General features: G+C 44.7%; 1 long non-coding RNA gene across 1 annotated transcript in view; it reads left to right on the top strand.

Annotated features, from left to right (window-relative positions):
• The window catches only part of LOC149463534 (uncharacterized), a 32,649-nt gene extending 15,411 nt beyond the window's left edge, over positions 1 to 17,238 (top strand). Inside the window, exons 2-3 of the long non-coding RNA XR_016312436.1 lie at positions 9,233 to 9,315; positions 17,014 to 17,238. This is a non-coding gene — a long non-coding RNA (uncharacterized LOC149463534). The remainder of the gene's footprint in view (positions 1 to 9,232; positions 9,316 to 17,013) is intronic.
• Positions 17,239 to 23,112: the final 5,874 nt, after the last annotated feature.

Here is a 23,112-nt window from a genome sequence, read left to right as displayed (position 1 = left end):
TCCATGCTGTCAGTCAGTGCCGTCAGCCCCACCTGTCCGTGTTGCCCATCAGTGCCGCCTATCATTGTCCATCATTGCTGCATATCATTGCTGCATATCAGTGCAGCATCATCAATGCTGCCTCATCAGTGCCACCTATCCGTGCTGCCTATCCGTGCTGCCTCATCAGTGCTGCCTATCAGTGTAGCCTCATCAACGAACATCAGTGAAGGAGAAAAATTACCTAATTGCAAAATTTTATAATAGAAACAAAAAATTTTTTCTTTTTTTTTTAATTTTTTGCTCTTTTTTTTTGTTTATAGTGCAAAAAATAAAATACCCAGCGGCGATTAAATCCCACCAAAAGAAAGCTCTATTTGTGTGAAAAACATTTCATATGGGTACAGTGTTGTGTGATTGAACAGTTGACATTCAAAATGCGACAGTGCTGAAAACTGAACTGGGCAGGAAGGGGATATAAGTGCCCGGTAGGCAAGTGGTTAAAATGCCCACCGCTTTCTCTCCTAACTGGAGCTGGAACCACAGAAGGAATTCTTCAATGCGGTAGCTGGCCACCCAGGGGTGCGTCGACCCTCACGCTGGCTCTTTCTCCCCCAAGAACAAACGACCTGTGTTTTAGGCCCCATCTTATTTATGCCCCTCTCAGCCCCCTGCTAGTCACTCACTCTCCTGACCAGGGATTGGCTGAGAGAGCACCAATATGCAGGCCAGGCTTAAACTTTTCCACCCACTTTATCCCAGAATTCAGTGGGATGCAGAGGAAAGTAGCTAAGCCCACACCAGTAGAACCTGGAACAAACACAAACAAATGATCACTGCACTCCATGACTACAGGGAGACCAAAAATTAAATTGACCTAAACACTAGCAGCCTACTTGAAGGGCGCTACATTTTTGTGGGTGTTGCGGAATATGCGAGGGGCGTTCAAATCAAATCGGGACTTTTGAGTTTATATAATAACAAATTTCAAGGAGTTGAAACCGCATTTATTTTTTTACATACTCCCCTGCTACATTTATACACTTATTCCAGCATTCAAAGAATGCCTGGAAAGCTTCATCATAGAAAGATTTATCAGTACGCCTGAACCATCCTAGGACAGCCTACTTCACTTCATCATCATTGTGTTCACCGTTCCCACAGGAAGATTTGTCTCTTGTGTAATTTCATGACAGGTTTTGTGTTGATTGTCCAGGATCAGGCGTTCCAGGATGAGTGTTCAAAAGAGTGACTGCTGTGGGCTGGGAACCACCATGGCTGGGATCGTCACTGACGGACGTATGGCCATCTTTGAAATGTTTACACTATTCAAATGTCTTACTGAGGCTGAGCGTCCCATCACCGTACTGTGCTTGAAGTCTTCTGTAGATATCTGTGGGTTTTACGCCTTCGTTCACAAGAAACTTCAACACCACACGCTGTTCCATGCACGCACTAACATTGTTGTCTGCCATCTTGATTAATGGTCTCTGGACTGGCTGGCAACATGTGCGTTGCCTATCAGCACACAAGCCACATACTCTGGCGGACTGACAACTCATGGGGCCCCCGGGCAATAGGGGATCATGGGGCCCCTGTGTCCTTGCCCAAACTCAAAAAAGCCTATGAAAAAGGTACCAGGGGCATCTTATGGGGCCCCCTACTGACCCCGTGCCCTAGGGGGTTTCCAAATGGTCAGTCCGCCCCTGTTCTGCATATAGTACTACCACAGTAGTATCCTTTTTATACCTGTAAAATTAAAAGTCCCGGTTTGGCTTGAATGCCCCTCATATTTACCACGTGCCAACCACGCTATAGTCGAATGATGGCTACAGTGCGGTTGTCCAGTTGACGTCATATGATGTCCTCCCAGAACGCGCCTTCCCGCGTGCCTCCAGCAGTGCGCACCTGGCGATCTCCGTGATCACTGTGTCCTACGGACACAGCTGATCATGTGATGTAAAGGTCATGTGATGTGATGTAAAAGGTCAATCACAGTGGCTTTTTACCATGTGATCAGCTGTGTCCAATGACACAGCAGATCACCAGGTAAATGCAGTTGCCGGCTATCTGCTGCACTTTCCTCACGCTGTCACAGTGTAAGGGAAGTACTGCCGATAACTGCAATTGTCAGAAAACAGATCGGCACCGATCATCAGGACACTGATGATCAGTGCCTAGTAGTTCCACCCACCTGTGCCCTGCAGTGCCACCCATCAGTGCTGCCCATCAGTGCCATCTATCAGTGCCCATCATTGTTGCATATCAGTGCTGCCTATCAGTGCCTATCAGTGCAGCCTCATCAACGCACATCAGTGAAGGAGAAAAATTTACCTTTTTGCTAAATTTTATAATAGAAACAAAGAAACTTTTTTTTCAATTTTTTTTTTTGCTCTTTTTATTTTTTTTTGTTTTATAGCACAAAAAAAATAAAACACCCAGCAGCAATTAAAATACCACCAAAAGAAAGCTCTATTTGTGTGAAAAAAATGATAAAAATTTCATATGGGTAAAATGTTGCATGACTGCACAATTGTCATTCAAAGTGAGACAGCGCTGAAAGCTGACAATTGGCCTGGGCATGACCACGTCACACCACGTCCATTGGATTGCATTATTAGATGCAGGCCCAGTACAATAAGTTAAAATGCATTATCTTCTACATTCTACTTTGATTGCGCAGGGATCTATACTCTGAACTGCAATACAAGAAAAACAAAGTATTTTGGCTTCTGCTGTGAAACAAAAAACACACATACCTGCAACGTGTTAAACACATCGGCTGCTAAACACAATTCTCATGAAGTCAATAAATGAAAGTTCTTGTTTCTGGAATTCAGTTTTAAGGGTTTAAACTAGATTAATAACATCTGATGATTGAAATGCCCCAGGCAGAGTTATAGGTTTTTCTCCCAGCTGTAACTGCCACTTTTTCAGGACTGTTTGGTCTGTTATGGAGAGTGGAAAGAATAGCAGTTCTACTGGCAGGATCCAGATGTTACAGGGGATCTCAGGTAAAACAACAAACTGCTGGGTTAATGCTACAAAGTTGACAGTGGATGTGTCCCTAATTTAGCTGAAAGTGGTATTTAAACCCAAGAACAAAAAATAATAATTGCAGTTTATCAGTTCTTAGATGTGATGGCTGCATTGGTTTTCCTTTTTTTTTTAGGCTTTTTTCCTTTATTTTCGCCTGGTGATCCAACCAGTAACACACTTCTTGTCTTAGAGGGTCTGCACTGTGGATGGGGAAGCAACAGACACCTATTGGCATCAGCATTGTCAATCTGGGGAGATAGTTACAGTTTCTGGCTGAAAGACAAAAGTCCATCCAGTTCAACCATTTAAAAAAAAAAAAAAAAAGTTATAATTCTATACCCACCGTTGATCCAGAAGAAGGCAAAAAAACCCCAGCAAAGCATGATCCAATTTGCTCCTGCAGGGGAAAAATCCTTCCTGATCCCCAAGAGGCAATCGGATATTCCCTGGATCAACTTTACCTATAAATGTTAGTATCCAGTTATATTCTGTGTATCTAAGAAACAATCCAGGCCTTTTTTTAAAGCAATCCACTGAGGTGGCCAGAACCAACTCTTGAGGGAGTCTATTCCACATTTTCACAGCTCTCTCTGTGAAGAAACCTTTCTGTATTTGGAGATTATATCTCTTCCAGATGTAAAGAGTGCCCCCTTGTCCTCTGTGATGACCTCAGGGTGAATAGCTCTACACCGAGTTCACTATATGAACCACCGATGTATTTATACATGTTGATCATATCCCCCCTTAATCTCCTCTTCTCAAGAGAGAATAAATTCAGTTCCTCTAATCTTTCCTCATAGCTGATTTCCTCCATGCCTCTTATCAGTTTGGTTACCCTTCTCTGTACTTTCTCCAGTTCCCCAATGTTCTTTTTGTGAATTGGTGCCCAAAACTGAACTGTATATCCCAGATGAGGTCTTACTAATGATTTGTACAGGGGTAATATGATATCTCTCTCTGGAGTCTATACCTCTTTTAATACAAGAGAGGATTTTGCTAGTTTTAGGATCCGTAGCTTGGCATTGCATATCAATATTAAGCTTGTGATCTACCAGAACAGCCAGATGCTTCTCCACCATTGATTAAATGATGTAGCACTACCCCCTTAGGAGTCGCTGCACAGATGGTACTCGCTCTGGAGGCCAATGAGGTCCTGAGCTTTCCTCCTCTACAGCTTCCCTGCCTGTAGGTGAGCTTCTTCCCATCTGGGCCCCCTTCCAGGCTCCTGCTCTTCAGCATCGCACTCCTTCTTCCACATGAACTCTCTGGCTGCTGAGCAGTCTCAACCATTCTTAAGGGCTGTCCTGACCCCATGCCAAGCCTCTTGCTTGGGGATTGGCCAGGATCCCTTGAGAGTGCAGACCAGCGCCTCCTCAAGTCTCAAGATCATGGGGAGGTTTCAGAGAGCTGACCTGCAGAGCCTCTATGTCCTGACCCAAATCTGACTATTGCACAGGCTGCTAATCGGCCTCTAACTAAAAACATAATTATGTAGGTCCCCCTAGCTTTCCTAGGAGGGCAGTGTTAAATTTACTCAGATTTAGCTAGATGGGCTAATAAATTAAAGTCGAACTCCAACTATCACTTTTTAAGCAGTAAGGGCTTTTTCACACAGTTCGCAGTGCGATCTCTGCACCAACCTCCAAAAAGTGGTCCACAGTGGATCATTCTACCTTCTAAATGTTGTTTTTTTTTTTTGGGGGGGGGGGTTTAATCCTAAAGCAAATTTTATACTGAAGCACACCGTGAGCCAAGCCTTTTTATTCTCCCATTGACATTAATAGGCTGTTTTGATGCTTGTCAAAGTCTGCAAGCCAAGTTAAACTTGCTGCAGCTGTGTCATGTAATTTAGCTGCAATGGTAGACTTTAGGGGGGCGTCGGGTGGTGAAAAACATGACTCAGCTGGCTGTTTTTATCACACCCTGGCTGCCCGTGTAAAATGAACCAACAGGTTTTTTTTTTTTTTTTCTTTTGGGATATAGGTTTTACATAGCTGAATAAAAACTGATCATTGTAAGCACTTCTGTCAGCAGTAAATGCTTTGTCTCGACGCTCTAACTGCTACATCTGCAGAACAGCCTGTTCTGTTGGAAAACAAAAGACTGGCAGGATGAAAATAAAGCCTAAAAAAGAGAAAAAAAAAATGCAGCCACCACATTTATGGATTGGTAAGCTGCAACATTTTTTGGGTTTAACACCGCTTTAACGGGGGGCATGTTCGTTTTGTAAGAGAACCATTGTTCAGTGGATCTGAGCACCACATCCACCAACTTGGCCATGATCACCAGGTGAAAAAAGGACATAAAGCCTAAAAAAGAAAATTAATGCAATAATAAATTTTTGCTTTTGGGTTTAATGCCGCCTTAATCATGAGATTAGATCAAAATACATTCAGACTGATTTGACAGTTGCGGACACTGTGATTTTTGTGACATTTTTCTAGTTTGCCACTAGATGTCCTCAGCGCTTTGCCTACTAATATGTAACTTGTGCTCTGGGCAAAATAGAAAAAAAAGAAATGTATGATTCAGTCTGTTATTAGAATTAAAACGGTGATGTATGATTGTCCCCATTGTAAAAGTTCATTACCCACTGCCTTTCCTGGAATAGACCAAGGTGTCCTTAAAGTGGAACTTCACTCTCTCACTCAAAATGGACTATTTTTATCCTCCTGCTTCTAGCATTACTAAATGGATAGGAACATATATCATATTTACTTGTTTTAAATAGTTTTTTTTTTACATTAGTTCAGTTACTTCCTGGTTTCCATGCCTAGGCAAATGATGTCATACATCCCAGGAGTTTTCAGAAGGGGAGAGAGGGTTCTCAGCTCAGCCAAGAGCCTGAGCTAAGGGCGGATGGATTCCAGGAAATAAATGCTACATGAATCATCTCGCCTTACTTAAGATAGCCACTGACAGAAATGCCAGGGAGTGTTTTTCAAAATGATTTCTCAGCAAAAAAAAAAGCATGAAGACATGGATGGATGGGTGAGATTGCTTTGAATATTAAAAATGAATTAAATGGCAATTTTGGTTTGTGGTGCTCAGATGCGGTGCGGTTCTGCTTTAAAACATAATTACAGGAAGTTTCAGTCTAAGCTGCTAAATGGTTAGGGATGCTGTCAGTCAACCATCAGAGGCATTGACTGCAGTGGATTGGACAGGGTGACCACCGTACTTCAGCATTAGGAGCTGGTGGTCACCCTATTTAAAAGAAACTCTCCCAGCCCCCCCCCCCCCAGGTTAATTGTATGGTGTGTTGAGCTAGATTGGCATACTCACCCATTTGGCAAATCCAGGTCTATCCCACTGTTATCCCCCAAGAATGGCCACACTCTAGGTCTCCTGCCGGTATTGCCTTTATGATGTGATCAGGGAGCCGACTGTCTCTTCTGATGACGCTCACAGAGATCCATGCCATGGGTATAGCAGAAAGCCTTGAGGGGGCATCCATCTGACCTAGACCAGAAATTCAGGCTGCACATCAGTGTCGGATCTAGGGGGGCACTGGGATGGGCTGTGCCCCTCCCTCAGATTTTAGTCATGCTCCTCCACATCTGAGAGTGTATTCGCTGATCCATGAGTCATTTTGATGCAGACAGTTGATGTAAGGAGGCCCTGTGATGGGGACACCTGATATAAAGGGATACCTGATGTACAGGGGCACTCTGATGGGGATAACTGATCAAATGTAAGGGGGCACTCTGATGGGGACAATTGAAGTAAGTGGGAACTCTGATAGGAACACTCATGTAAGGGGGTGCTCTGACTGGAGACCTGATGTAATGGGGTGCTCTGATGGGGACAATTGAAGTGGGAACTCTGATAGGGACACTTATGTAAGGGGGCGCTCTGATTGGAGACCTGACATAAGGGAGTTGCTCTGATGGGAGCACTGATGTAAGGGGGCCCTCTGACGGGGACACTGATGTAAGGGGGCCCTCTGATTAGGAGACCTAATGTAAGGGGTACTCTGACCAGGGTATCTGATGTAAGGGGATAATCTAATGGGTACCCTGATGCATGGGGGTACACTGGGGACCCTAATGAAAGGGGGTACTCTGATGGGAATGTGAACTAAAGGGGTACTCTGAGACAGACTCCTGATGTAAAAGGGGATGCTGATGGGTACATTTGATGTAAGGGGGCACAGGCTCAGTTTAATCACCCTAATCCAATGACAGCCTAATACATTCTAGTGTTTCCCAGGTCATGACACCGTGTTACAGACTGTCAGTGACTCACACACAGTGTTGTCATTATGCTCCTGACTTTTTCTTTACTACACCCCCAGATCACAGAGGCTAGATCCGGTCATGCTATGCATCACAAAAAAGACATCTTCTATTTTAAAAAAAAAAATACATTTCTGATCATTTCAGAAAGGGAAGGGGAGGAGTACATTTAAATAAAGTTAAAAAAAAACACTAAGGAAGTTGGACTTTAGAGACTCATTTACAACTGCTTTGCTGTTTCAAGCACTATCCGTGTTTGGATCGCAATTCAGAGAACAATAGGCAGGCAGTGATGAGGCATTGTATCACCTGCTTGTTTTAACACCCTAAATACCTAAATACTGTGTACATTGTGGGCAGTTGCAGTGCAGCCCTATTCACTTAACCACTTGCCAACCGCGCTATAGCTGAATGATGGCTACAGTGCAGTCGTCCAGTTCTGGGAGGGTGTCAGTCAGTGCTGCCCATCAGTGCCGCCTATCAGTGCCCATTATTGCATATCAGTGCAGAATCATCATTGCCCACCAGTGCTGCCTATCCGTGCCACCTCATCAGTGCTGCCCATCAGTGCTGCCTATCCGTACAGCCTCATCAACACACATCAGTGAAGGAGAACAATTACCTGTTTGCAAAATATTTTTTTTTTTTTATCAAATTGTTTGCTCTTTTTTTGTTTATAGTGCAAAAAAAAACACCCAGTGGCAATTAAATGCCACCAAAAGAAAGCCCTATTTTAAAAAAAATTATACAAATTTTATATGGGTACAGTGTTGCATGACCACGCAATTGTCATTCAAAGTGCAACAGCGCTGAAAGCTGAAAATTGGCCTGGGCAGGAAGGGGGTAAAAGTGTGGTGCAAAGCCTTGTACCCATGGCATGGGTACACCCTGGCCTCTGCAGCAATGGGGGAGCAGTTGAGGGGAGGTAAAAATGCAGTTCAACATTGGGGTTTTACTGCCCTCCAATCGCACGTGAGCTCTTAAGAAGGCCTCAGAGACTGCTCGAAATGGCAGTATCTCAGTATCTACAGATATTTGGTAAAAATGACCTCCAGAAAAGGTGCACATTTCTGCAGCTCTGTAAGCAGTTTATGTACACACTGTGAATATGGCTTTGTATCGGCCTCTTGCATTCCCTGCATAGTAGAGCTCAGAGAGGGAGATTGAGAAGCAGCACAAGTAGCCAATCAGATGTACTGCAGTACAAAGAAGATACTCACAGAGGGAGAAAAGTGATAGAGATGAGCTTATCAGTGTGCTGCCTCTCCTTTCCCTCTCCATTCACAGCATGGGGGTGGGAAGGAAACCTGTAAGTAAACGTGAAACTGCAGCATATAAAATCAATAATAATATGCAATTTATGCTTCATCTAATAGAGATGATCAGTATAGATTTTGTAAAGAGGATCATTAGAAGAACATATAACTATGTATTGAGCTTTTTTGTTTGATACACCCTTGTGACTGTTAAGCCCCAAACACACGAGGAGAATACTGCACAAATAATCGTCTTTTTTTTTTTTTTTCGCATCCTGGTCTTTTATATAGAAAATTAATAGGTTACTAAAGTTACAAAAATTCTCGTAAGACAGAATAATACTTCAGAAATGATATAACATAATGTATTGTAATGTAACATATTCTTTCATTTCTGAGCATGTGCAGTCTTGGTCACTCAATTGTTTTCATACAAATACTATACTAATTACGTGAAAAGTGTTTATTCTGGTATCATACAAGAAAAAATATTGTGCTTGTCCCTTCAGATATTTTAGCATGAACTGTTGTGATCAGCTCTTGAAAGCTGTGTAATAACAAATAGATTATCGGATGATCTCTCTGAATCACATCCGCCTTGTATCCCTGTGACCATCTTTAGAGATGTTTTGCTCTGTTTTATCACTGTGATTTGCATTACTGAGGAGTATTTTACTGCTTCCCTGACCATTATACTGTGTATGCTTTTTATCGTTCTAGAAAGTCAACCGCCAATTAACTGGCCTGGTTGGATTGCCATCCCTGTGTTTGTCGTTACATTGTGCCTCGTATACTTGTGCTACGTAAGTAGTTTGTTTTGAGCCAACTGTTTTAACACCATTATTCTTCTTTATGGTTGATAATCAGCTGAACGTTGGTTGTCGTGACTGTATAGCTGCATTCTAGTTTTCCATTGTACAGGATGCCTGGAATGGGACAATTATGAGTACAGTTCGGATTACTGAGGAGTTCTCATCCATGAAGGCTGAAGGATTTGATTTATAATGGAAAAATTAATTTACCTTTTTCCAAGATTGGTGAGTCATTATATGGAATCCAGAATTTGGAGGCTCAGAGAGACTTTTGGTTAGGAAAGAGACTCTAAATTTCAGATCCCATATAATGATTTAAAGTGGTTGGAAGCCTACACATATACCTAATAAAGTGACTGGCCTCAAATGATACTCAGAGATGAAACAATACATACATAGGTTGTACCTGTTTATCTGCAGCCATCTGTCCTCTATAGCCATTCAAAGTGCAGACTTTACACAGGATCTCTCAGCTCTGAAAAGCGGGGGGCAGGAAACTGAATCTCACATTGCAGATCCCTGAGGATGGCTCTGAGCCCCTATTGGAGAGAATAGACACCCCCCCTCCTCACAGTACACAAAGAACATGTAAAGTGAAGGATATCAATCACAGGCTGTGTGCTGGAGCTCTCATGCTCTATCACCTTTGTATCTTTGTGTTGGGTAATCCTTTCAGAAGTAACTCATCCTGATTGCAGAGGTGTGAAGCAGCAGAGAGAAGAAACATTCAGTGCTTTGGATAGAGACAAGTACACAATATAGAAGTGTAGCACTACCCCCTAAGGAGCCACTGAATTTTGGGACCCCCTTTTTCCTGCACTTTTGGCAAACACACATAGTCAAGAGTCCAGCCCATGGGCTTGTTCTTGTTGTTTTATTTAGGGGAAAACAACTTGGATAGGGGTTATGGGATGCCAAACGTAACTAGAAAAGAACACATGAGGACAAACTACCTGCCTTTATGTAAAAAAAAAAAAGGGATCCTGGATGTTACTTCAATTGGAGTGGTATTAGACCCTTTCAGGATCAGTAGCAAAGTTGCTTTAACCACTTGCCCTCCAGAGGAGTCGCGCCCCCCCCCCTTTTTGACCAGGCCATTTTTTGCGATACGTTACTTTAACTGACAATTGCGCGGTCATGCAGTGTTACACCTAATTGGAATTTTTATGTCCTTTTTTCCCCCACAAATACAGCTTTCTTTCGGTGGTATTTGATCACCTCTGAATTTTTTAAACAAAAAAACACTTTTGAAAAAAAAAATGCTTTACTTTTTGCTATAAAACATGTCCAGTACAAAAAAATTCAAAAATCAATTTTGTCATAGATTTGGGGCAAAATGTATTCTGCTACATTTCTTTGCTAAAAAAAATCCCAACACATGTAGATTAATAATTGGTTTACGTGAAAGTTATAGCATCTACAAATGGCAGTATATATACTGGAATTTAAAAAAAAGTTTATACTTGTAATGGCGGCGATTAGCGACTTATAGCGGGACTGAGGCGGGCATTCTGACACTGGGTGGGAACTGACTAACTGCCACTGACATCCCCAGTGACACCACTACAGTGATCAGTGCTTATAAAAAGCACTGACACTGTACTAATGACACTGGGCAGGAATGGGTTAACATCTGGGGTGATCAAAGGGTTAACTGTGTGCTGTGCTGTGTTTTACTATGTGTGCCGTGTGTGTTTTCTTATTGGGAAATATGCTACTGTGTATTTCTTTTGCTGTGCTGAGTTTACACACAGGTCTCTCCCTTGTAGCTGTTTATCGGCAATAGCCGGGTGCCTGCGGGGAATCTCCAGTCAGGACCCGGTCATCGACATCTGTAGCTGCCAATGGATGGAGATAGATAGATAGATAGATATTTATAATATGTGTGTGATTTTTGCACAGCACTGCCACCCTGTAGCAGTAGTTCTGCTATAGGGCGGCGGGGAAGCAGTGAAGGAGCAATAGGTGCCCTTGTGTGAGCTCTCACAAAGTCCCAGTACTTGGTGAGAAAATGCCAGCCCACCTGGCTGCTTTGAATAAGTGGGCCCTGTGGCTTTGCATAAGACTGCTTGTTCAGGCCTTTTAGCTGCTAGTCTTCCATGCTGAGCAGGGTACCCCCTGGATAGGACTTGTGGTGCAGCTCCCACTCTCCAGCTTCTTCTTCTTCCTTTCTCCTTTTCAGCTGCAGCGTGGAGGCAGAGCCCCTCCTTTCCTGGGGTTCCCTCCCAGGCCTCATGATCCTCAACACTCCTCCTTCCGCCCAATCACCAAACTCTCGTGCTAGCTAAGCTCCCCTGCCTGGGATTGGTCACACTTCCATGAGTATGCAGATCCTGGTCTTCACCCCTCCACCCACTAGCTTCTAGGATCTTCTGGAAGACTCCAGAACCAGGGGGAGGTGCCAGAAACCTGACCTGTATAGCCCTCCAGCCTGACCTAAATTAAAACAAAACAGACATGCTCACTTCAGGTACTTCTGTGAGCCAAGCTAAATTTACCTCCCTAGCACTTCTAGAGGGTGATACAGAAGGATGTGCTTTATTTCTATTCTCTGAGGTTTACAACCACTTTAACCACTTCAATATTGGACACTTCACCCCCTTCCTGCCCAGGCTACTTTTCAGCTTTCAGCGCTGTCACACTTTGACAATTTCTCAGTCATGCAACACTGTACCCAAATTAAATTGTTATAATTAAAAAAAAAAAACACCTTCTCTCATAAATGTCTTCATAAATTTAGGCCAAATGTATTCTGCTAGATTTCTTGGGTAAAAATAACCAAAGTTAGTGTATATTATTTTGTCTATGTGAATGTTAGAGTCTACAAACTATGGTACGTGTGTGTATATGTGTGTGTGTGTGTGTATGTGTAATATATGTATATGTATATGTGTGTGTGTGTATGTATGTATATGTGTGTGTGTATGTATGTATGTGTGTATATATATATATATATATATATATATATATATATATATATATATATATATTGAGGTTTTTTCAGTCCAGATGTACTGGCTGCTTAACTCATTTCTTGAGGCCCTAAAATGCCAGAACAGTACAAATACCCTCCAAATGACCCCTTTTAGAGCAGAAGGCAAAATTCAAGGAGCAGGTTTGGGCTTTCAAGGAGCAAAAAAAAGCATCTATTTTCCTGACTACCTATCACATTGTTGGAGGCCTTGGACATCAGGACAGTGTAAACACCCAAAAATGACCCCATTGGGGAAAGAAAAACTCCAAGGTATTTACTAAAAGGCATAGTGAGTAATTTTTTTGCCAAACGTTTTTATAAAGGGAAGGAAAGAGTTTTTTTTTTTTTTTACACAAAGTTGTCAGTTAATAAGATTTTTTCTAATACACAGCATAGGCATAATTATAATTACACCCCAAAACATATTCTGCTACTCCTCCCATGTATGGTGATACCATACCACATGTGTGAGACTTTTTCACAGCCTAGCTACATAGAGAGGCCCAGAATCCAAGGAGCACCTTGAGGGTTTTTAGGAGGGTAAATTGTGCATCTAATTTCCTGACTGCTTATCACATTTGTGGCAGCCCTGGAGCACCAGGACAGCAGAAACACCCACAAAATGACCATTTTATAAATCAAACACCCTGAGGTATATTCTATCAGGCATAGTGAGTTTTTGAAGACATAATGTTTTGCAGAAGTCTGCATTGAAAATGCAAGAAGAAAATGAAAATGATTTTTCACACAAAGTTGTCAATGTAATAAGATATTTCTCGCACACAGCAAATACATACTTTAAAAGTACACCCTAAAACACATTCTGCTACTCCTTTTGAATATGGCGATACCACGTGTGAGACTTTCTCACTGTCTGGACTGATTGTATACCGGACGTTGTATCTTGTGTATCACACAAATCAATCAATTAAATAAAAAACAATGTACTGTAATGGTGGCCTCCATATGAGTGGTCATGGAATATACAGTAACTGTCAGGGAATGGGAAGATTGCTGCGGCGATCGAATCTGCACATGTGTAGAGTCCTGACAAAACGTACAGGCAGGCGGGCACTAGGACCCAGACGCGCCTGTCACCAATGACGGCACCAGGCAAGCATTAGGACCCAGGAGCGCCTGTCAGGAGTTGGGCTGGCTATTTAAACCCAGCTCTTGCAATGCTCAAGTGCCGTATGGTCTTTCCTGTGTTCCTGTGAGTTTACTTTGCTGCTGACCCTGCCTGATCCTGATCTGCTGACTTCTCCTGCTCTGACCCCTTTTGATCTCCTGTTGCCAAACCCGGACCGTGACCCGTTTATTCTTCTGCCTGCTGTTTTGTACCGACCTGCTCCGCTGTTACCGACCCGGCCTGTCTGACCTCGCTTACTCTACCTCCTCACATCAGACTCTCACCTGCTGCGTACCACCGACAGGTGCCTCTTCCACAGCTGGTTGCACCCAGGGGTCGCGACCTGGTCTCAGCTTGCTCCAAGTTCATCCCCACCATCAGGGGCTCTGGTGAACAAGCAGGTCGGAACTTAGATTCCGCGCCCTGGGGAATTCTGGTCTGTGGGCCGCTAGAGGCTACCACCGGCTGGTCCCTAACAGTAACTTAGTGTAGCGTCACCTATAGCAGTACCAGGGGATGGCTGGAACTGGTGTCTCACAGGAACATAATCATTCGGAATGGCAGATGGACCAGTTCAGACCGCAGGCAGAGATGTGGGCAGCAAACAGGCAAACGAACGTTCCAGGCAACAGGCAGAAATGTGCTCAATAAACAGGCCAGGTCATGACAGGCGACAGGCAAAGGCAACACTGCACTGGTGTGGCGGTGATCAGGAACATTGTTGCTGGCTGCATTGGTCTGGTGACACTGGGACTGGTGTGGCTACTGGCTTGCACTGGTGTAGTGACACTTCAACTGGTGTGGTGGTTACCAGGGACACTGTAACTGGTGTGTCACTGATCAGGGGCACTGTAAGTTGTGTGGCAGTGAATAGGGACAATATGACTAGTGTGGCGGTGATCAGGGAAATTGTAACTGGTATGTTAATGATCAGGAACAATATGGCTGGTGGGCTGTGATCAGGGACAATATGGCTGGTGGGCTGTAATCAGGGACAATATGGCTGATGTGGCGGTGATCAGGGACAATATGGCTGATGTGGCAGTGATCAGGAACAATATGGCTGGTGGGCTGTGATCAGGGACAATATGGCTGGTGGGCTGTGATCAGGGACAATATGGCTGGTGGGCTGTAATCAGGGACAATATGGCTGATGTGGCGGTGATCAGGGACAATATGGCTGATGTGGCAGTGATCAGGAACAATATGGCTGGTGGGCTGTGATCAGGGACAATATGGCTGATGTGGCGGTGATCAGGGACAATATGACTTGCATGGCAGTGAACGGGGACACTGAGTGGTATGGTGGTGATTAGGGACACTGAGTGTTTAGCGGTGATTGGGGACAATGATTGGTGTGGTGGTACAGCACAATGTCACCAAAGTTTAAGGTTCCTTTCACATAGAGCGGACTCCGCCTGCAATCCACTAGCTCAGTGGGGGATCTGTCTGCTGATGCCCACTGAGCAGGCAGATGACAGGTCCATGTGTCATACACAGCCTGCTCTCCTCTATGGGTGATTGGATGTAAACAGGCCACCTGTCTGTTTACACCCGACTGCCATCTGATCCAATTTGATCTGCCCAGGTGAAGGGGAACGGATCCCCATCCCTTTGTTTTTAGCGGATCAAATTGTGTGTGCACGAGTGAAAATGGACACATGTCAATCTACACCCATGGCGTCATAGAGGCGAATGGTGGGCCCAATTGGGTCTGCCTGAAAAAAAGCCATGCGGACTTGACTGGACTGTGGAAGGCACCTAAATATAAAAAAAACAAAAATTACACACACACATATTTCAGATATTTTTTAATGGTACTTTTTTTTTATTACATCCTGTCATCAGAGCAGTGCAGTGTTACCATAGTAGGGAAGTGATTATTATATATATATTTTTTTTTTCTTTAGCACTACGATTGCTTATACATCCATGATGGCTGTATAAACAATCATTTCTGACAGTTCTCAGCTATATTCTTGCAGCCATTGAGAACACTGTAATCAGCTGTGATTGGCTACAACTAATACATGGTACAGGGAGGCAGCCCTTGGCCCTGTACAATGTGATATCTATGAACAATCACAGAGCTCACAGTAGTTCTGAATGGCTGCATCAATGGCAGCCATCTTTACTATTTGACATGTGACTGGTAACAGCGATTACATGGTACCAAGGTAGGGCTCCGCCACTCGGTACTTAGAATGATGATCCGCTGTGTAGATTTGGAAGGAGTGGAGAGAGATTAAAACCTCATATCAGGTTTTTAATGCTGACTGTGTTGTTTGTTTACCATGTTTACGGCTTACCGCTATCCATGAAAGTGAACGTAAAAGAAAATGACAAATTTTGGGTTGTCCCCAGAACAGTAATAGAGGGGAAATCTTCCAATGGAGACACTAGTTCCAGTGACCTTGGTGACAACCAGTGATTCCCTCACTTCCTCACATTTCCTATTTTGGCTATGGAGCAGGAAGTGGAAGGAAATCTCCCCAATGGGACACATGGCAAAAAAGTGAGAAAGGATATAACCCTCCCATACACTATCCAAAATGAAAAGAAGTTTTGCCTTTTAGTTCTACTTGAACAGTCTTGGAAAACTTTTTAAACTACTTTTCTCCTTTATAAATGAAATCCCTCGCCCTTCATGGGCGAAAAAAAAACGCATCCGGACTGCATTTTCTGTGGTGTGAACTGGCCCTTAAAATTAATTTTAAACTGGACCTTCATCCACAATGTATTTACATTTCCCTCCCCAAGGGTCAGAAATAGCAATTTTTTTTTTGTTTCAAGAAGCTGGTGCTATTTTTTTGTGGTACTCACTCCTACTTCTTCATTTCTTCTCTGGGCAAGAATGACATTGCCTTGGCCTACTTCTATTCCCTCCTACCTGGGGTCACATCCCAGGAGGCTGCAGAACCTCTGTAGACTGAGACTTGGGTGTGTACAGTAATGGAGGTGGCTGTGAGACCTTTAGGAATCCGGTTCCCCTAACCAAGATGGCAACGCAGAGGAGCAAAAACCTGGGGAGAAAAATTTGCATAGAAGACAGCGCTCGACTCCAAGGGCTGGTACGCATCTGTTTCCTAAGTCAGTAGCTACAGTACTTGTAGCTGCTGACTTTTAATTTTCCCATTCCCCATTGAAGTTCCTCTTTAGCTTACCAGTTCATTTACATAGTGCTTAAAGGGGGACTAAACCCACTGTTTCCCAAAACAATTACATTCAAGGCATGTTGTGAATGATGACTGTCACAGTTGCTTGTGCTCTCAGACAAACTGTCAAGCTATCAAATGGCTGGTGTCATAACTGAACACGTGCAGCACCATGGCAACTGCAGATCAGACATAGGCTAAGATGGCAGCTTCCTTGGCTGTAAAAGATGAGAGGGTTTAGTTCCATTTTAAAGTGTAAAGATGCTTTGCCCATGCAGAACAAGGCAACATGTGCATTAAATGTGCCTTTCCCACTGCTTATCTCTATTTCTTCCAAGTTTCTCTCTTCCAGCACTGTTACATGGAATCCATTCTCTGGATCTTGGAAAAAAAAGAAGCTCATCATTTTTTATTTTGTTTTTATGTTATAGAGTGATCTGTGTTGGCAGTTACTGACCTCTCTCCGTGTTCCATCCTGGTTGCACCGGTTAGTAAAGTCAGCAAGTTTTCGACTGAGTCACAACAATGAAAGCCACTCGGAGGACCACCCATGTTACCAAATGCTTTAAGTACATGTCTGCTCTTTTTAATTATTTATTTGAACTTTTCAAATTAAAATAAAGCAATGCAAAGCTGTTTGTAAATATAAAAAAATACTTTGTTATGTGTTGTAGTTGTTTTTTTGCAGCAAATGAAAATTAAAAAGCTTCCATTTGAACTGTAAAGAAAAAAAATAGGATAGAAGAAGATTGGTAAGAAAAGAATAGGGTTGATTAAGGTTATCAAAGATTATTAAGTGGTTAAATAGACTTTTTTTTAATAATAAAAACTTTTTTTTTTCCACAGGAAAAAATTAAAAACTTAAATTTTTTTTTTTTTTTTATTAAAACAAATACAATATAGACATTGGTTCATAATCAGAAGTATGCATCAAACATTTGAACAGTCAGGTACCCACTGCGCATGCTTGAGTAGCACTGCACCTTCTGAACGGTCCCATAGTCTTCTGAGACCTGTCATATGTCCTAGAAGACTACAGGGAGGGTGGAGGACAACTTCCGATCACTGTGAAAGTGGGAACGGGAACCTGTCAAAATCATCCCACCAAAGGTGCCAATCCTCAACGGGGGAGCAGGGCATGCCTTAAAGTGGAACTTCCCCTTTTGGTTGGAGATCCACTTTAATTGTGCATATCAAAAAGTGTCTAAGTTTAAAGAAGAGATTTTCACTGAGTATCTTTGTTCAGCTCTGAATCCACATTTTAGGTTTTGAAGTTTTCTTCTGTGTGGAAAGGTGAGGGGGACTGTGGCATTGGCCAATTTTTCATTAAGTGTAATAAGCACATACAGTATGTATTCAGGCCACCCTTAATCTATGGATGTGAGTGGGAAATGTCCCAACAGCTGAAAATACAAAACAAAGGGTAATCCTAAAATTTTGTTGATGTTGTGTACTGTAGTGCACTCTTGTTAAAAGCCGGGGTGTGAGTGAGAGGGTTACTTCAGGTCAAGTTGGAGGGCACTACAGGTCAGTCCTCTGGTCCCTCCCCCTGCTCTAGAAGCTTGGAGAAGTTTCTAGAAGTCAGTAGGCAGAAGCTAGGAGGGACTGATGTGAGAGTCTGACCAATATCAGGCAGGATGCCTGCCAATGTGGTAGACTGGCCCATAACTTTGCAAGAGCCTGGCCAGCAGGACAGTCAGGTGGAAGATGGATGGTTGAGGTGCTGCTGTGTAGCCTGGAGGGGGCCCCTGAGAAATGTAGTTCTGCCACCAGGCTGGAGGTTGGAGGAAGGAGGAAAGCTGAAGGATTGAGCTCCTCTGCCCTGCAGTCCACTGGGGAAGGACAGCCTGCATAACCTGGAAAATAACCAGCCCAGCAAAAGGCCTGAAAGCAGTTCTATCCACAGCTGCACGACAAGGACAGTGTGGGTGCCTGTACACCTCCAGGGTCTATAAGGGAGAAGTCTGCTGGATGAAAGTTCTTGGCAAGTCTTCAGAGGACAGTTTATTGCCTCCCCAATCCCTTGTCCTGGGACCAGATACAGTACCCAAGTGGGCTGTTATTTTATTCACAAAGGGGACCAAAAGCTCCTGCAAGTTGGGACTTTTCTGAAAATCCACTCAGGGGATACAGAATTTCTAGGAGGGGATTACTTTACTAAAGACTGCTGTAGTTCCAGGTGGAATGCAGTCAAATGTCTATCATTTTGCAGTATGCTAGAGAAGGAAGGAGTTGGGCATCTCATTATCCCTTTACCCTGTCCAAGTTGAATTTCCTAATAAATACTAAAAACCAATGTAGCAGGCTCCTTGTACAAGAGGATTCAGAAGGAATCACATGTTCAGCAGTCAGCTTTCCTCTCTCTCCCCTATTTGTAAAACCTGGGCATTCTGCCAAGTTCATGACTCATCCACTACACAGCAAAGAACGCTGGGAGGGGGAGGAAGCAGGAAGTGAAGGGGAGAAGGGAGAGACACGAGGCTGGAGAAAAGACAGGGACATGTGGAGCCTGTCCAAGCAGAGGAGGAGGCACTACAGCACTCAGCGCGGATAGAGGGACCCTGCTGTGTGTTCAGAGTCTGGTGAGCTGTCCCCCTGGAGAGAGTAAGACGCACCATTTACACTTTGCATATAGACTGGGACATCCGCACCCCACTGCTGGGATCTCACCCATCCGGGTGCCCTGTGCAAGCCACAGATCCCTCTGCCTGCTTTGCCCCTCACCACCAGTGTAATTGAGACTGTCTGCCCCGGGGACTGACACATACTGGGAGATTGCATCCTGCGACTGCCCCTGGTCTTGGGGTGCTTTGTGTTGCGTTTAGACACTGAGGTTGGACCCTCTCAGCCCAGAAACCTAGTAAAATTGGATGTAACCCACACCAGCTGAAACTCCAAAGAAGCCTTCAGCTGCTATTTACTTCATTGTAAGGACTACACGTGCACCAACTAGAGCTCCACCGTTACAAGGACTGCAGTGGGGGAATCTGGCTTAGTAGCCTTATTAGAGGTACCTCTTTATTGCATCCTGTTCTGACTCTGAGGTGATTTTTGGCTAACGCCCCTCAGAAGCAGAATCATACACCGGTGTGGGTAATACATTTCATTGATAGAGTATAAGTAAGTTTATTTGTTTGATATCAGTTGTATTCTGCTTAAAGTGCGGCTCTGCCATCCGGAGACTCTTGGCTGTGAAGCCCTCTAGTGGCAGACCAAATTTACTGCATTGCATAAAAGAAGAAAAGTAAGTTTTGAAGTTGAAAGGGGAACCCCACCCCTCTACACTGCATTTCATTCTCCATAAAAGTGTTCTTGTTTCATTGAACCCTGTGTCAGCAAATTTCTTTGCGGGGTATTTGCTATTCATTACCAGTTGTGCCAGAGGGATTGGGTTTGCTTAGGGTGGGATCTATTGCGCGCAGGACCCATAATATATTCCAGCTTGTCCCAAGGGGCAGTGCTACACGTGGGGGCTCGTCTGGGATACTTGCTGCTCAAATACCCAACAACCACTCAAGCAGTGCCCTATACCAACTCCTAAGATGGACATCGTAGCTGCGACCAAGTGGTGCAGCATGGAAAATGCTTGCCCAGAACGGAGTGTAGTGATCGAGTTCCCCAGAGAAAAGGGGACCGAAGAACAGATTACCAAGATAGTGAATGCACTACCCACAGAGTGGAAGAAGGGGATCCCTGACAGTTTCCAAGGAGCCAATATCCAAATAGAGGATGGGACAAGGCTCCAGTTACTTCAGTTGAATACCCCAGGGCCTAGTTGTGCAAAACCTGAGAGGGAAGAACCCCTGTCCCAGATACCTCTAGCCACCATAGGCCCGGAATTCCTCACTGCATTGGGGGACTTCATGTTAAAATGCCGCAAAGACCCCTCTCCATACACAGGGATGTATCGGAAGCTCCAATTCTTCTCGGGTAGGCAACCAATACCTACCGGGGAGGATGGCTTTGAAGAGTGGCTAGACCAAGCCATGCAAGCACTAAGTGAATGGGACATTCCTGAGGCCCACAAGAAACAGAGGATTACGGAGAGCCTAAGGGGCCCTGCATTGGAGGCCATTCGCAACCTAAAACTTAGCAAACAGGATTGCACTGCTCAGGACTATCTAGATATTTTACAAGATGTATTTGGGCGTACTGAAAAGGCTTCAGACCTCATCTATCAGCTAGAGCATACCTACCAAAATGAAGGGGAGAAACTCTCCAGTTACATGGGACGTCTAGACAAGATAATATACCAAATTCTGCTAAAAAGGGGAATAGGCCCTGAAAGAGTAGATGAGGTTGGGGCGCAACAAGTCCTACGGGGAGCCAGGCCCCTAGACCCCATTGCCTTTCTATTACGAACTCGGCGAGATGGTGGCCTCCTGAACTATCCAGACTTGATCCGGATGGTGAGAGAGGAGGAAGCCATGTTGGATGACAAAGAGAGACAGTCAGACTCTGTTGTAGGGGTCCGGGTAGTCAATGTGGGAGGTGACACCCCTGAAGTTGAACTCCTTAAGACTCAGGTGTCCCAACTAATGGAGATGGTGACCTTACTAATGGCGGGACCGTCGGGTTTAGCGAGAGAGACGAGAGCAGTTTCTGAAAACCTGTCAGGAGTTGCCCCAACGCAAGCAACTAGTCCCACCATTCAAATGACCTGCTTTAATTGTGGAGGGACCGGACATGTCAGGAGAGTCTGTCCGAGCCCCAGGAAGCCTGAAACTAAGCGCCAAAAACCGGCGGAAAACTTCAGAGGGCCCTGGTGAAGGAGCAACCCAGGGACCCCACCACCGCAGCTAGCTCCACTCAACCAAGTAAAAGGGGGGTGAGGAGAAAATCTGGCCCTATCCAGAAGGACCCCACCATCCCTTACAAACAGCCTAGGGAAAATGCCACTTCACCTCAGGGAGTCAGTGCACACCTCAAACCTGGGAGTCAACCACGGCTTAGGCCGAGCCAAAACTCCCCCAGGAGGGGAGTAAGGATAAGAACTGCAGAACAGAAGAAGACGGCTACCTGTTCACCACTCCCTGAGAATTTAGTGGGACCCTCCCCTGTTGTCCCGATTCAGGTAGAAGGGATTTATACCAGGGCTCTTCTGGACACCGGAGCCCAAGTAACCCTTCTGTACCGAGACTTCTACGACAAGCATCTGAAGCATTTGCCCTTGCAGAAGCTGGAAGATCTGGAAATATGGGGCATAGGAACCCAGAAGTTTCCCTATGATGGTTACCTATCGGTCAGACTAACTTTTGATCCTTCCATGACAGGGAAGGCTGAGACGTTCGAAGCCTTAGCCGTCATCTGTCCCCGGCCGCCTGGGGCCAATAGAAGTCCCCTAGTCATAGGGACCAACACCAATCTTGTCAGAAGGCTGTTGGCACCATTGGTTGAAGAGCCCAATGATCAACCCACTTCTGTACATCCTATGCTGAGGCAAGCATATCAGTGCCTGGTACAAGAGAGGAGAGCCCCAGCGGAAAGAATAGGGAAGATATGGCGCCTGGATCAACATGAGAAGGTGCTACAACCCGGAGAGGTGGCGTGTTTACAGGCATCAGTCAAATTGACCTGGAAGCAGCCAGGCCCCTTCATTGTCCTTGAGGCTGGTGGCTGTGAAGAGAACACAGGAGTGGAGATCCTCCCGGAGGTAGTGTCAACAAAAGCGCTACGGAGGAGCCACGGAAAGGTTTCGGTCAGTGTTCATAACCCAACTGCTGCCCCAGTGAAAATCCCAGCTCGGGTGCTGTTAGGACATGTGGATCCTGCAACCCCAATCTTGCCCACTGAGCTAGGGGATGGAAGAGAGAAAGAAATCCCTGTCGATGCGTTTTACCCAAGGAACACCCCCCTTTCCCCGGAATGGAGAGAGAGAGCAAAGAATCAACTCCTAAGGTGGCGGGCTGCATTCTCCAGAAGTGAGTTCGATGTGGGGTGTGCAGAGAGTGCCCATCATCGGATCCGGCTTCGAGAAGACGCCCCATTCAGGGAAAGGGTTCGACGAGTTCCATTGGGAGATTTGGAAGACCTGCATGAGCAATTGGCAGAGTTGAAGAGGACAGGCATCATCAGAGAGTCCCGAAGCCCATACGCCTCTCCGATAGTGGTGGTCCAGAAGAAGAACGGATCTTTAAGATAGTGCATCGACTACCGGACGCTAAACCGAAGAACTGTTCCTGATCAGTATACCACCCCCAGGATAGAGGATGCTTTGCAAAGCCTATCAGGGGCAAAGTGGTTCAGTGTGCTGGACCTGAAGAATGGGTATTACCAGATCCCCATGCACCCGGAAGACCGAGAAAAGACCGCGTTCATAACCCCAATAGGGTTCTTTGAATTTGACCGGATGCCTCAAGGTTTGTGCAACTCTCCAGCCACCTTTCAAAGGCTGATGGAGAAGACGGTGGGTGACATGAATTTAATTGAAGTATTGGTATACTTGGACGACATCATTGTGTTCGGGAAGACCCTGGAGGAACATGAGGAGAGATTGGAGAAGGTGCTCAAGAGACTTCATGATGAGGGAC

The sequence above is a fragment of the Staurois parvus genome, unplaced genomic scaffold (genome assembly GCF_062004578.1).
Source record: "Staurois parvus isolate SC_StPar_1 unplaced genomic scaffold, SC_StPar_1.0 ptg000154l, whole genome shotgun sequence".
Lineage (NCBI taxonomy): Eukaryota > Metazoa > Chordata > Amphibia > Anura > Ranidae > Staurois > Staurois parvus.
The sequence above is the reverse complement of the archived record's forward strand: the minus strand, read 5'-3'. Positions and strand labels throughout refer to the sequence as shown.